Genomic DNA, 16,213 nt, shown 5'->3' on the forward strand with positions numbered 1-16,213 from the left:
TACAATGTCATGAACCTCCGTCCATAGTTCTTCAGGCACTGTCTATCATATCTAATCCCTTGAATCTTTTTGTCACTTCCACTGTATAATCATAAAGGATTTGATTTAGATCATACCTGAATGGTCTAGTGGTTTTCCCTACTTTCTTCAGTTTAAGTCTGAATTTGGCAATAAGGGATTCATGATCTGAGCCACAGTCAGCTCCTGGTCTTGTTTTTGCTGACAGTATAGAGCTTCTCCATCTTTGACTGCAAAGAATAAAATCAATCTGATTTTGGTATTGACCATTTGGTGATGTCCATGTGTAGAATCTTCTCTTGTGCTGTTAGAAGAGGGTGTTTGCTATGACCAGTGCGTTCTCTTGGCAGAACTCTATTAGCCTTTGACCTGCTTCATTCTGTACTCAAAGGTCAAATTTTCCTGTTACTCCTGGTATCTCTTAACTTCCTACTTTTGCATTCCAGTCCCCTATAATGAAGAGAACATCTTTTTTCGGTGTTAGTTCTAGAAGGTCTTGTAGGTCTTCACAGAACCCTTCAACTTCAGCTTCTTCCGGATTACTAGTTGGGGCATAGACTTGGATTACTGTGATATTGAACGGTTGTCTTGGAAAGGAACAGAGATCATTCTGCCATTTTTTGAGATTGCATCCAAGTACCGCATTTTGGACTGTTTTGTTGACTATGAGGGCTACTCCATTTCTTCTAAGGGATTCTTGCTCACAGTAGTAGATATAATGGTCATCTGAGTTAAATTCACCCATTTGTTAAATTCACAAAGGTGATAGAAGGAACTTGTTCTGAACATGAATCCTCTCTTTATGCTTGATGAAGGGATTATGTTGCAAAAGGTTAAAAAGAATATTGGGGAAACTTGAGTCTCTAGGCACTAATCCAGTATCACAGACAGATAACCTCCTGGGATGATGATGTTTGCAAGAATTATTTTACACCCATACTTCTTAGAGGTACTGATCTATAAAAGTTGCCCCAGGAAACAAGCCATGCCAAAGACAGCTTTATCAGCATTCTGGGAGCAAATGCATACAGTGGTTAAGAGCATCAGCTTCAGCATCAGACAGACTTAAATGCACTCTTAGTTCTGACATCTGCTCACCATGTGACTTTGTACAATTGTATCTCTTGCTTTCAATCTTCCCATCGATGAAATGGAGTTAATATTGGAATCTACCTCATAGGGAAGACTCTGAAGATTAATCAATATAATACTTGTAAAATGTTTAGTTCCTGGCATTTGGTGCAAAATCAATGTATGCATGCTATTGTTAGAGCTTAAAGTTTTCCCTTTGGGCCTGAGGAATGCCCCAACCTCATTCCAATATTAGATCAACAATCAATTGCAGTTGGAAATTTTAACTGGCTGATACTGTTGACATTCAGCCCAGAATATGGAATCCTACTTAGAATATCTGTAGGATGTTCCAGGATTGATCCAAGCAACAATAGTCATTAAGAATTACAAGAGGTAATATTATTAAGACACAGAATCAAATAATTCTCTTAGGACAAAGTGAAGTTGAAAAGATGTGAGCAGTTCTCCAAGCCTGAATTTAAAGGTCACTTGAAACGAGTCTTTTATGCTTTAGTTTGGGACCCTGTCTTCCCTTTGGATAAAAGTCCTAGAAAAGAAGAAATCAAATAAAGTCTTCATATGAGCCCACATCAGTACAGAAGGAGTGCTTGGCATCAAGTGTGCCTTAGGAAAGATCAAGTCTTTGCTCAAAGCACATCAGGTTTTGAAGTAGCTAGGAATCGTGAGGATTTTCATCTCAAATTTCAGCACTCAGCACTGAATTCACAATATTTCTATTTCCGATATCTCAGCATATTTAAGAATGTGATCAGCACTGACGTCTCTGGGACACTTTGAGTCAAATATTAAGAAAGATGATAGAACTTTGGTCAAATAAAGTGCTTCCCAGGAGGGGAAGATTATAAAAAGTAGAATGGCATTGGCCATAGATAACTAAACCTCTATGTAACCTCTTTCATTTGGGTTCCTTAGGTAAAGAATCTGCCTACAATGTAGGAGACCTGAGTTCAATCCCTGGGTTGGGAAGAAGTCAATCATGGATTTTTGTGACTCTTGGATTCAGTCATTCTTTATCCCATTATTTTAAAAAATCATTTATAATTGTTATAATTCACTTAGCTTGGGATACAAATATGACATACATCTCTTTTAATTTTCCAATTCATGTCTCTAGCAATACATGGCTTAATTAATACAAAGTTCAGTGCTGAAGACTTGTCCTGAATCATCCAAAGGAGATATATGTTGAGCATATAAGTTGTTGAGAAGAATGATTTCTATTGTACTGAAATTATGATTCAGGCATAGAGCGAGGGGGGGAAATATCCTAAGGACTTCACATTTTAAGGTCGAGACCTACCAATAGCTAGACCTAACCACTTCCTAATAAGGTTTGCTGACAGGCACCAGGGCAAAAAGAACTTACCATATTAGCCATTATAGTAAGAGGATTAGGGGTGTGGGAGTAGGTTGTCAGCCTTTCGGGGGAGAGCAATATGCCTTGAAAGAGATTATTTCCTTCTTTTTCCATGAGAAGCCAAGGAAGGGAGATCCCAGAAAATTATTTGAGAAGAGTTCCTAAAAGAATGGTAACTTGAATTTTGTTTCTTCTGTAAATACTGAATTATCCAGCAAGCCTTTCAAACAGTCCTGTGCTACTTAGATGAAAAGGAACTGGAGATAAATGGTGTAGGTAAAAGAGGGAATGCAATGAAGCAACCTAAATGCCTATGTTTCTTTTTTCTTAAGCTGTGTTGGGTCTTAGTTGCAGCATGTTGGCTCTTTGTTGTGACACACAGGCTTTTCTCTAGTTGCAGGGCATGGCCCTAGTTGCCCCACTGCATGTGGGATCTTGTTTCCCCAACCAAGGATGGAACTCTGGTTCCCTGCATTGGAAGGTGGATTCTTAACCACTGGACCAGCAGGGAAGTCCCAAGCCTACTGTTTCATGTGGAAAAGGCAAAGAGTTTTCTTGGGGCTGAGTGAACACCTAGGAAAGTAGGCTCAACCCCCTTTTGCAGGTATTTCACTGGATAAGGAGACTCCACCAGCAGAGGCTTGGTAGTGATGGCAGGAGTTAGGGGCTTGTATTAGGGACTGAGCCAGAACTGAAACTCTTACATTACAGATTTGTGTCATGAAGAGATCTCAGTGGATTCTCTGAAGAACTCTCACATAGGCTCCACAAGGGAGCCAACATTTGTATACAAGCTCTTCTGAAGATAGGACAATCAGATTATGTTAAACAGAAAAACTAGGACAACTATTAAAGGAGAAACTGGTGGGTGGGGGAGAAACACTTTCTAAACAAAAGGAAAAATCTGTGGTGGAGGTAAGATCAAGTAGCTATTTAGCAGGCAAAATCAATAGGAGTCAGAGATAAATATAGGAGAGGAAGACAGAGTATGGTTTTTGTAGCTGCATAGACATAATGTCTTTTCTGAGCCAGAGGGCACTGAGGTAAAACAATCTGAAGTAAAACCAAATTATGAATTTGGTTTATTGAAGTATACAAAGCTTTTTTTTTTCTTTTTAGACTGTAAAACAATTGCATATCCATTCATATGTCTTTTTAAGTTTTTATTTTATATTGGAGTATAGTTGGTTAACAATGTTGTGTCAGTTTCGGGTACACAGCAAAGTGATTCAGCTATTCTTTTCCAAATTCTTTTCCCATTTAGGTTGTCACATAACATTGAGCAGAGTTCCCTGTGCTGTGCAGTAGGTCATTGTTGGTTATCCATTTTAAATACAGCAGTGTGTATATGTCCCTCCCAAACTCCTTAACTATCCCTTCTCTCCACCACCCCATTCCTGGGTATATGTCTGGAGAAAAACAAGGTCCAAAAGGATACATGCATTCCAATGCTCATTGCAGTACTGTTTACAATATCTAGTCATATATTTTTAAACAATTTTATTTATATAATTAATTCTGTGCTAAACATAGTATGAATGAAATTAAGCACAGCTGGAAACTCAAATAAATAAAGATGTGCTTAAAGCCATCTTCTCTGAAAATTCAATTCCTTGGGACTTAATAACCTTTTTATGTCACAAATTCATTCTTCTCCTTCTCCTTTTTCTTCCTTCTTCCTCTCCTCCTCCTGCTTCTCTTCCTCCCCCATCTTCCTCCTCCTCCTCTTCTTCTTCTTCTCTTCCCCTCTCTCTTCCTCTCTCTTCTTCTCTCTCTGAAATATTTTTGAGTACCACTACATGCCTGATATTATTTTACATGGTACAAAGACAGTGGCAACAGCATCTGTCTTCAAGGAGTTTATAGTTTTAGAAAAAAAAATTTTAATAGACCAACACAATATACTGCCGGGAACCGGCATATTGCATATTGAGTGAGGATCTGTAATAGCTCAACTGGAATTCTATCACTGCCCGGAGCCAGCGTGAGGCACTCCGCCCATGACAAAGGTCATGAGGAAGGAGGCTCGGCATACGCAAAGGCGGGATCGAGCCTCAGGAGTCCCCCTGGAAATTCTCGAGCATCTACCCCCAAAACCAGAGTCTGCCTACTTTCTGCTTTGTGCTTTCACCTACACCTCTGACTTTACGGGGGGCTGTCTCCCACTACCTCTCTCTGGAAAAAGAGTTAGCTTACAGCTCCAGTTAATAATTCTTGGATGTGACAGTGTTTCAACCTACAAACTCCTTTGGAAATCCTCTAGCCTGCCTGAATGGGTTTTTCCGGCCACATGTGATTGTTCAGAGCCTCCCAACTGTGAGAGGCAGGAGATGTTCTAAACTGCCTAAACACAGATTCCTTTGAGTAGTTAAAAGATTGATTAGAAATTGTATTGGTGAAGGGTTTTTCACTTGTTGGGCCAATGTTTGCTGCTAAGTCTCCATACTCCTTACCTACTGTGTCCTTGGCAGTGTATTGATTGATATAATGGGTGTATAGAAATGTAAAATGCAGCTTTGTCCAATGCTTTTTGGAAGGCTGGTGCCTGACTTTGGAATAATCACCTTTAGAGAAAAATAAGTTTCTTAAAATGTTAACAGGCCTCCGGGCCAGAAGATGATGTCAATCACCTGAACTTTTGCATATGATAAGTTTGAAAGCCTGGCTTAGATTAGAACCAGGAACTGCTGTCCTTGCATGACTCCACCCCTTCCCCCATTATCCTCTATGCATAACTTAAGGTATAAAAACTACTTTGGAAAATAAAGTGCGGGCCTTGTTCACTGAAACTTGGTCTCCCCATGTCACTCTCTCTCCCAAATTCCAGCTGAGTCTCCATCTGGAGCGCGAAACCCACCATGCTTGCTAATTATGCCTGGGCTTCTAAGATCCGACCGGGGAGGCCTCAGTGTCTCCTCTCCTTCGGGAGAACGGAAGGACGCCTGCGGCCTACGTAAGTGGTGCAAACTTCTTGTCTTGAAGTTTTATTGGTCTCCCGCGTAAACCAAGCTACTCAGCCTCTTTTCTCCACTGAATTTTCCTACTGAGCTATCCTTATTTCAGCCGCTTTTCTCCACTGAATTTCCTCACTGAGCTATCCTTATTCTATTACTCTTTATATCTTTGATGAATAAATAATAAAATAGGTCGCCGACGCCATCCCCGCTTCGAATATCCTGGATCAGCTGGGGCTGGTCCCCGGCAATATACTGTTATAAATGCTTCAAAAGGGGGAAGTAGAGAATTCTGTGGGAGTACATAACAAGGATCCATAATCCAGACTTGAGGGACAGGATCAAGAATTCTCAGGAAGCAGTGACATCTAAGGTAAAACCAGAAGGATAAGGAAAAGTTAGCCCATCAAATAACAGGCATGAAAAGGAAGAGAGATCCAAAGAGAAGAAACTAAGAGGAGAGAGAGATGGATGGTGGGGAAAGAGACTTAAAGAGAAGAGGCAAAGAGCGAAGAGAGGAAGAGAAAGACCATGAAATATTCAAGGAGTTGTAACTAGCTTAATAAGACTAAGAGTAGACTTGGATAATAGTAATAGCAAGCGATAAGGCCACTAAGAAGTTTGAACTTTTTCCTGAGAATCCTTGGAAATAATAAAAGTTTTGAATGTAGGGGTTGCTAACAATATGATTAGATTTGCACTTTATTGTTTTTTTAAATTTGCACTTTATAAAAGCAAATTCTAGAGGTGTGTGTACTAGAGGAAAGGGAGATTGGACACCAAGTGATATGCTGCTGCAAGGGTCCAGGTAAGAGAGAAAGTTGGCTAGTGAAAACAAAGAGAAGTGGATGGTTTAAGAACAATCTGGAAAATAGAATTGTCTGCACTTGTTCATTCATTAGGTGAATGGGAGAATGACAGAAAAAGATTTTCAAGATAAAAAATACAGAGGCTCTGACTTTGGAACAGAATCAGTAGTTGAATCAGTTTCTTGGGAAAAGTTTATGATTTTGGACACACTGAATTTTGGATATCAGCTGAATATCCACATAGAGATGCTTAGTCAGTAGTTGGAATTTAAGAGTCTGAAGCTCAAGAGGAGACTATAGGGCCAGAGATATAAATTTGATCACCATTAGTTAAAATAAGATCATTAGGAAGGGGGGAAAGAAATGAGATAGATAAGGACGGTGTGGGGAAATTGTGCATGTTGAGAAGGAAAGCAGGCTAAGTTGAAACCCTGAAAAACAGAGGCAACTAACAGACAGCCGAGGAGTGGTGCCTGGAAAAGATATTTAGAAAAAGCAAGGAGATAAGAGGAGCTCCAGGATCTGCCTTTGTCTAATAACTAGTGATGTGGAGCATATTTTTATATGCCTCCTGTCCATCTGTATGTCTTTTTTGGAGAAATGTCTATTTAGGTCTTCTGCCCATTTTTTGATTGGATTGTTTCCTTCTTTTGATATTGAGATGCATGACCTGTTTGTAGATTAAGTCAGAAAGAGAAAAACAAATATCATATATTAACACATATGTAGAATCTAGAAAAATGGTACAGATGAACCTACTTGCAGGGCAAGAATAGAAATGCAGAAGTAGAGAATGGACACGTGGAGCTGGGGGTGAGGGAGGGAAGCAGAGGGTGGGATGAATTGGGAGAGGAGCATTGACATAAATACACTACTATGTGTAAAATAGATATCCAGTGGGAACCTGCTGTATAGCACAGGGAGCTATACAGCTCAGTGCTCTGTTGTGACCTAGATGAGTAAGAGGGTAGGTAGGTGGGAGGGAGGTCCAAAGGGAGGGGATATATGTACTAATATACATATAGCTGCTTTCTCAGGCAGCACTAGTTGTAAAGAATCTGCCCGCAAATGCAGGATACCTAAGATAAACAGGTTCAATCCCTGGGTCAAGAAGATCCCCTGGAGTAGGAAATGGAAACCCATTCCATGATTCTTGCCTGGAGAATCCCATGGACAGCGGAGCCTGGTGGGCTACAGTCCATGGGGTCACAAAGAGTAGGACATGACTGAAGCAACTTAGGATGGATGAATACATATAACTGATTCACTTCATTGAACAGTGTAAACCGACACAACATTGTAAATATATATGACAAACCCACAGCAAACATTATCCTCAATGGTGAAAAATTGAAAGCATTTCCCCTAAAGTCAGGAACAAGAAAAGGGTGCTCACTCTCACCACTACTATTCAACATAGTTTTGGAAGTTTTGGCCACAGAAATCAGAGCAGAAAAAGAAATAAAGGGAATCCAAATTGGAAAAGAAGAAGTAAAACTCTCACTGTTTGCAGATGACATGATCCTCTACATAGAAAACCCTAAAGACTCCACCAGAAAATTACTACAGCTAATCAATGAATATAGTACAGTTGCAGGATATAAAATCAACACACAGAAATCCCTTGCATTCCTATACACTAATAATGAGAAAATAGAAAGAGAAATTAAGGAAATAATTCCATTCATCATTGCAATGAAAAGAATAAAATATTTAGGAATATATCTACCTAAAGAAACTAAAGACCTATATATAGAAAACTATAAAGCACTGGTGAAAAAAATCAAAGAGGACACTAATAGATGGAGAAATATACAATGTTCATGGATCTGAAGAATCAATATCGTGAAAATGAGTATACTACCCAAAGCAATGCAATCCCTATCAAGCTACCAATGGTATTTTTCACAGAGCTAGAACAAATAATTTCACAATTTGTATGGAAAAACAAAAAACCTCAAATAGCCAGAGCAATCTTGAGAAAAAAGAATGGAACTGGAGGAATCAACCTGCCTGACTTCAGGCTCTACTACAAAGCCACAGTCATCAAGACAGTATGGTACTGGCACAAAGACAGAAATATAGATCAATGGAACAAAATAGAAAGCCCAGAGATAAATCCACACACATATGGACACCTTATATTTGACAAAGAAGGCAAGAATATACAATAGAGAAAAGACAATCTCTTTAACAAATGGTGCTGGGAAAATTGGTCAACCACTTGTAAAAGAATGAAACTAGAGCACTTTCTAACACTATATATAAACTCAAAATGGATTAAAGATCTAAACGTAAGACCAGAAACTATAAAACTCCTAAAGGAGAACATAGGCAAAACACTCCTCGACATAAATCACAGCAGGACCCTCTATGACCCACCTCCCAGAATATTGGAAATAAAAGTAAAAATAAACAAGTGGAACCTAATTAAAATTAAAAGCTTCTGCACAAAAAAGGAAACTATAAGCAAGGTGAAAAGACAGCCTTAAGAATGGGATAAAACAATAGCAAATGAAGCAACTGACAAAGAACTAATCTCAAAAGTATACAAGCAACTCCTACAGCTCAATTCAGAAAAATAAACGACCCAATCAAAAAATGGGCCAAAGGACTAAATAGACATTTCTCCAAAGAAGACATACAGATGGCTAACAAACACATGAAAAAATGCTCAACATCACTCATTATCAGAGAAATGCAAATCAAAACCACAATGAGGTACCATTTCACGCCAGTCAGAATGGCTGCGATCCAAAAGTCTACAAGCAATAAATGCTGGAGAGGGTGTGGAGAAAAGGGAACCCTCTTACACTGTTGGTGGGAATGCAAACTAGTACAGCCACTATGGAGAACAGTGTGGAGATTCCTTAAAAAACTGGAAATAGAACTGCCTTATGATCCAGCAATCCCACTGCTGGGCATACACACCAAGGAAACCAGAATTGAAAGAGACACATGTACCCCAATGTTCATTGCAGCACTGTTTATAATAGCCAGGACATGGAAGCAACCTAGATGTCCATCAGCAGATAAATGGATAAGAAAGCTGTGGTACATACACACAATGGAGTATTACTCAGCCATTAAAAAGAATACATTTGAATCAGTTCTAATGAGGTGGATGAAACTGGAGCCTATTATACAGAGTGAAGTAAGCCAGAAAGAAAAACACCAATACAGTATACTAATGTGCATATATGGAATTTAGAAAGATGGTAACAATAAAACTGTATGCGAGACAGCAAAAGAGACACAGATGTATAGAACAGTCTTTTGGACTCTGTGGGAGAGGGAGAGGGTGGGACGATTTGGGGGAATGGCACTGAAACATGTATAATATCATATGTGAAATGAATCGCCAGTCCAGGTTCGATACAGGATGCTTGGGGCTGGTGCACTGGGATGACCCAGAGAGATGGTACGGCGAGGGAGGTGGGAGGGGGGTTCAGGATGGGGAACACGTGTATGCCCGTGGTGGATTCATGTTGATGTGTGGCAGAACCAATACAATATTGTAAAGTAATTAGCCTCCAATTAAAATAAATAAATTTTTTTAATTAAAAAAAAGAGGAAAGAATTGAGTCACAGATGTCAAAGAAAAAGACTGTGGAGAAGGGAGGGAGTGTTAATGATAGCTAACATTATCTTCTCTGAAAATTTAATTACTCAGGACTCAATCTTTTAATATTATCAACTCTCTTCTCCTCTTTCCCTCTCTTCCATAATTTTTTTTGAGTGCCTATGACACATTTGGCATTGTTCTAAGGGCTACAGAGAGAGTGTCAGTGGTACCTGAGTGGCAGAACTCTTCAAAGAGTGCAAGGCTTCGGAAAGAAAAAAATTTAATAGGCATTTACAGTATAGTGCCTTCAGAAGTGGAGACTTCTATGAGAGCACAGAATAAGGACCCATAATTCAGCCTGGGAGGGCAGGATCAAGAATACTTACTGGGAGGTAGTAATGTCTAATATAAAGGCTAGGCATACAGAGTTAAGAATGGCAAAGTAACAGGTATCAGTGACTCTCTCAGTGTTCTGGTTCTGAATGAAATGCCTTGTGAGATTTCAGATACCTTCTTAAAACCTGATTTTAAAGAAGGATAGGAAACACTGTCAGACCTTCAAAGACATGCATCAAATAAAGGACCAATGCTGCTACGTTACAAGAAGAATTACCCTAATCTTACAGGACTGCATACTTCATAAATAGTGATGTTTCTACTAACTGACATGTTCTAAGGAAACATTTTTATTTTCGTCTTTAGCTATGATCTTATCACCATCATTTCAGAGACTCTATTAATCCCCCTTTCTGAACCATCTGTCATTGCTAAATAAAGGATTCAAACCTCAAGATCACCTTTCTGGGAAAAAAATCATTCGTGTGTTTCTTGGGAGTATCCATTCAGGAAGCTTAGCTTAAGTGCTTTTCATTTTCTTCTGTGGTATTGATTGTTCTGCAAGCAGAACAGGAGACTCGGTTTATCTGCTCTCTATCAAGATCAGAGCACAAAGATTAAAATGTTTACCAAGCTTCCAGAAATAATGCTGATGGCTGGCATTCATCAGGATCACTCTAGAGAATGTATTGACAAAAAAAATGGGGGTATCAACACCTCAATGTAGCTGTGATGTATTTGCCCACCCTTTAAATATCTCCTGAGTCATCAGGACCTCATGCCACTCTTTGTAGCACTGTATCTATGATGGAAAACTAATAAAGCAAATTAGAAGCTCAGAGTGGCCTCATGCTCATTATTCACCATGAGGAAATATACAGGAAACTGACTCATAAGTGGCCCTCTAGTCTTACATCTCTGTGATCCATTCATCACAATGTTACCAGACTTGTTTTTATGAAACACATGTCGATCTGGGCTTACCTTGTTCAGCATCCTTTAATGGCTTCTTTAATTTACGGGATAAAGTCATATCTTCATATTGGAGTAATAACAACACAATAAACGGTAACAATAGTAAGTGACACATACCAAGGATTGTTTTAAGCTTGTTAAATATGCTCCATACCTTTTAAAACATTTTAAAGGACCTATGATATAGGGTCTATTAGTACCCACATTTTAGGAATCATCAGCAATCCCATTCTACAGGCAAGAAAACTGAGGTATGCAGGATTTCAGTGATATTTTCAAAGAAGGTAAGTCTTAAGTGGTTCAGACAGGATTTGAAGCCTGGAGGTGGCTTAAAATCGAGGGCTCTTAACCACTATGGATATCCCTAGCACGGGCACAATCTTGCCAGGATTTTTTCCCATCACTCCACTTTCTGTGTTCCAACTACATCAACACTGTAACATTGCTCTTTTTTTTCTCCTGAAAATTAATCATTAAAAAACAACAACAAGGGACCTCCCTGGCAGTCCAGTGGTTAAGACATTGCCTTCTAATGCAAGGGGTACAGGTTTGATCCCTAGTCAGGAAGCTAAGATCACATGCCTCCAGCCAAAAAACCAAAGCAGAAACAATATTGTAACAAATGCAATAAAGACTTTAAAAATGGTCCACATCCCACCCCACCCCGTGAAAAAAAAAAAGTTTTAAAAAAATCCAGTAACAATTATCATCCTGCTTTTCCATACCTCTATGCCTTTCATATGCTATCTCTTCTTAGTGAAGTGAAGTGAATCCATTCAGTCGTGTCCAACACTTTCCGATCCCATGGACAGTAGCCTCCTAGGCTCTGCCGTCCATGGGATTTTCCAGGCAAGAATACTGGAGTGGGCTGCCATTTCCTTCAACAGGGGATCTTCCCAACCCAGGGATCCAACCCGGGTCTCCTGCATTGCAGACAGACGCTCTTACTGTCTGAACCACCAGGGAAGCCCTCTTTTCTTACTCTAGGGGAAATTCTTTCTTCTTTGTTTATGCTCATGGAATAATGTTAAGTAAAATTCAAGCCTCAAGTTCTCTGATGGCCTTTTCCTTAACTTAACACCATCCACCCATCCAGCGTTCCTTCATGTACCCTTGTAACAAACAGCTTTGCAATATAAGGACATATATAATCTTCTTTGACAGGCAGGGCCAGTGAGGCTTAAAGAAACTAACCACCACTTGAAAGTTGCAAATTTGTGGGTGAGTCAAACTTCTATGCCTAAATTTCTAAACCTAGGACCAGAAACTCCTTTTGATTTTGTATAATTATTCTGTCAAAGGCTGAGCCAAGTATGTTGAAATTGTCAGCTACTTTTATCTGACATTTTATTCTTTTACATATTTCTATATAGAAACAATTTACTTTATATATAGTCTGCTGATATGGTATCTGAACTACAAAGCTTCAAGACTATTTTAACATATTTTTGTATCCTATATATAAAAATATTATCTTTGTACCTCTCTTTGAAAATTATGATATTGATATGGCAACCACTGCATTTTTTTTTATTACATTGAGTTTTTATGTCTTTCTACAACTTGTACTTTAACCCTGCTGAATCAATAAATTTTGGCTGTCTTATAAATAATATACTTATAAAAATTTTTACCCAATCTAGGAATCTACAAATTATCTTTCCTTTTTTCAACACCTGTAGTCTACATATTTTTGTAAGCATGAAGGAAATGCATGTTTTCATAGTAAGTTTAGAAAAGATAAAAAGAAATCAAAGTACGTGGATTTCTTAAGCCAATGGATATTCCAGAAGTTACACTTGTTTTTGTTTTGTTTTAGACTTTTATGATTTAACCAGAAATTATTTGTGCAAATCCCATGGACGGAGGAGCCTGGAAGGCTGCAGTCCATGGGGTCGCTGAGGGTTGGACACGACTGAGCAACTTCACTTTCACTTTTCACTTTCATGCATTGGAGAAGGAAATGGTAACCCACTCCAGTATTCTTGCCTGGAGAATCCCAGGGACGGGGGATCCTGGTGGGCTGCCATCTATGGGGTCGCACAGAGTCGGACACGATTGAAGCGACGCAGCAGCAGCAGCAGCAGCATTTTTGTTTGTTTGCTTTGCTTTTGTCTTGTTTTTGCTTTAAGGCTGATGGATCTCTGTATCAGTGTTCTCACCCTGGAAGCTCATCCAGTCAGAAATCACTGTCATACTTCGTCCCTACTCCATTCTGTCATTCCCCAGCACTCACCCCCAATCCTATGACTGTCTACAGTATTTGCCTTAAGGATGTACACCCTCTGATTCAATAGGCAGGCTTCATAATACAGCTGCCCTAATGGCCATCAAAGGCAATCACCTCTGAAGTTGAAGTGTGACCACACTGGTCCCAATCATCTGTCCACCCACCAGGAATCTACCACTTCCAAAAAAGGCTACTCCACCAGACAGACATCCCACTCACACCAAGAACTTCTATTTTCATTCTGTTGTTGATGCCATTATCTTTTTTGCTTTAAATCTACTTCCAGTTATTGGTTCACAGGAAAAATCTCCATTAACATTTTTGTGATCATTAACTCATCCAGTGTCTTTCCTAATACTCCAATGACAATTCTCATCCCCTTTCTTCATTCTTTCACTTTTCCCTGTTTTCCAACCTCTGCCCTTTGGCCACACAAACACACAGACACTCTTTTTAAAAAATATTTAGAATTATTAGACTATGCATTATTATTTTTTTAAATATGCATCTACTCTTCCTATTTGAATAAGACTAGCTGTAGATTGGAGAAGGCAATGGCACCCCACTCCAGTACTCTTGCCTGGAAAATCCCATGGATGGAGGAGCCTGGTAGGCTGCAGTCCATGGGGTCGCTAGGAGTCGGACACGACTGAGCAACTTCACTTTCACTTTTCACTTTTCACTTTCATGCATTGGAGAGGGAAATAGCAACCCACTCCAGTGTTCTTGCCTGGAGAATCCCAGGGACAGAGGAGCCTGGTAGGAGGCCGTCTCTGGGGTCGCAGGGTCGCACAGAGTCAGACACGACTGAAGTGACTTAGCAGCTCTAGATTATCCTGGCATTTATCTCAATACAGGTAGGTAATTTCCATACTGCTATACTATGTGAAAGTGAAAGTATTAGTCTCTCATGGTGTCCAACTCTTTGCAACCCCATGATCTGTAGCCCACCAGTCTCCTCTGTCCATGGGATTCTCCAGGCAAGAATACTGAAGTGGGTTGTCATTCCCATCTCCAGGGGATCTTCCCAACCCAGGGATCAAACCCAGGTCTCCTGCATTGCAGGTGGATTCTTTACCATCTGAGCTCCCAGGGAAGCCCCCATATTCTATATATATATATTTATATACTATGTTTTCCATACTATTAACTATTAATAGCTTTCCATACTATTCCTCCAACTTGTATTAGAATTCTCCCATGTGTTGTCTGGAGAAGGGATGATTTCAGCTTAAACATTTCTGACCCATGACTTAACAGTATGAGAAAGACAGAGAGGGAACTGCACTAAGAATAATCCCAGCAGGTAGATTTTTGTCTCTGTATGACTTCTTCTCTGTGTTTATTGAAAATATTATACCAAGGAGGTTTTCTGTATCCAGTTTCTCTTAAGCCAAAGCTCCATCTTATACTCTGTGACTTGACTGGTATTACTACTGTCTGTACCATCTGAAGGGAGCACTGCAGTGGTCAAGAATTATCCCTAGAGCATGAGGATGAGCTCTGGAACATTCTGGAAAATGATTGAGTCAAAACAAATTCTACAGGTTCTGTTAAGTTTGGCAGCCTCACAAAGAACCTCCAAGTGCAGCCATCTCTGGATGCAAACATCTCTGGAACAATGCCCCCAACATCTCTCCTTTTCCCTCCCTCTACCTTGCCCTACCTCCTTCCTCCCTCTCTCCCTTCTCTCTCTCCACACCCTACCCACAACTGCATGACTTGTGTATTTTCCTTGTGAGTTTCCAGCACGTTCCACAAGCGAGAGTGAGTTAGGCTTCTGACAGCTTTCATGCTGGTTCCATCTGCCTGAGAACCAGCAGAGACGCTTTCCCTTTTGTGGCAATGACTGACACCCCTTCAGGAGATGTAAAGAAATGTGGGTTCGATCCCTGGGTCAGGACGATCCCCTGGAGGAGGGCACAACTGAAGTGACTTAGCTCACATGCACTCACATCACTGATCCTGGTTTTCTTCTATTTTTATATTTCTTTGTTCATTTCAGCCAATTCTCATGGAAAGGGAGGGGCTGGGACCTGAGTATTTGTGCTCCCACTGCCATTCTTTCCAGAACTCTGCAGCGTCTGTTCCTTCTAATTAAGATAATCAGCACCATATTGGGTAAATCTTACTTGACCATTCTGCTGACAGAGATACTCTGGTTTTCCTAGCCATTGTGAAGAAGGTGCTATTTTAAAAGACCATGTGCCTTCTGACATGTATTATTATTTAATACATATATTTGAATTTAACTTAATTTCCCATGACTTCTCCGCCTCAGAGAGACAGAAATCAGGATCCTATGAGACAGAGGCTTTGTCCAAAGACACTGAAAATTTGATTAGAATAGATCACAGACATTTTCCTGAAACTATTTTACCACTGTCCTGGGAATAAACATTCACCAGTCTCCTTTGAAATGCTTTGTTTAGACCCAACCACTATGATCACTAAATACCCTTCAGTGAAAACTTATCCATTTTCATCACTCACATAAATTAGAAAATATAAGTGTCTCTAAATCAATTGCCTCTAAATCCTGTACATATTCTGGCCATTCAATGATGTTGACTTTTACCCTAGGACAAGGGCCTCTTGGTACCAGATGATCATTTGTAAAAGCAGAAGGAGTCGGTTATCTTTGCCTAATAACATATCATAGAATGTTAGCATAAGCTACAGAGAAATAGTACAACCCCTCATTTTAGCAGATGTTAAAAAATAAAGGTGTAAGAGATCAAGAGCTACATAGACAGTTAGTAGAAAACAGTGCCCAGAATTCACTATAGTATGACCCATAGTCCAACATTCTTCTTTCCACACTATCATTTTAAATATTCATAAAGCACACACACTAACACATCTTCCACACAC

Source organism: Bubalus kerabau, chromosome 4 (assembly GCF_029407905.1).
Source record: "Bubalus kerabau isolate K-KA32 ecotype Philippines breed swamp buffalo chromosome 4, PCC_UOA_SB_1v2, whole genome shotgun sequence".
NCBI lineage: Eukaryota > Metazoa > Chordata > Mammalia > Artiodactyla > Bovidae > Bubalus > Bubalus kerabau.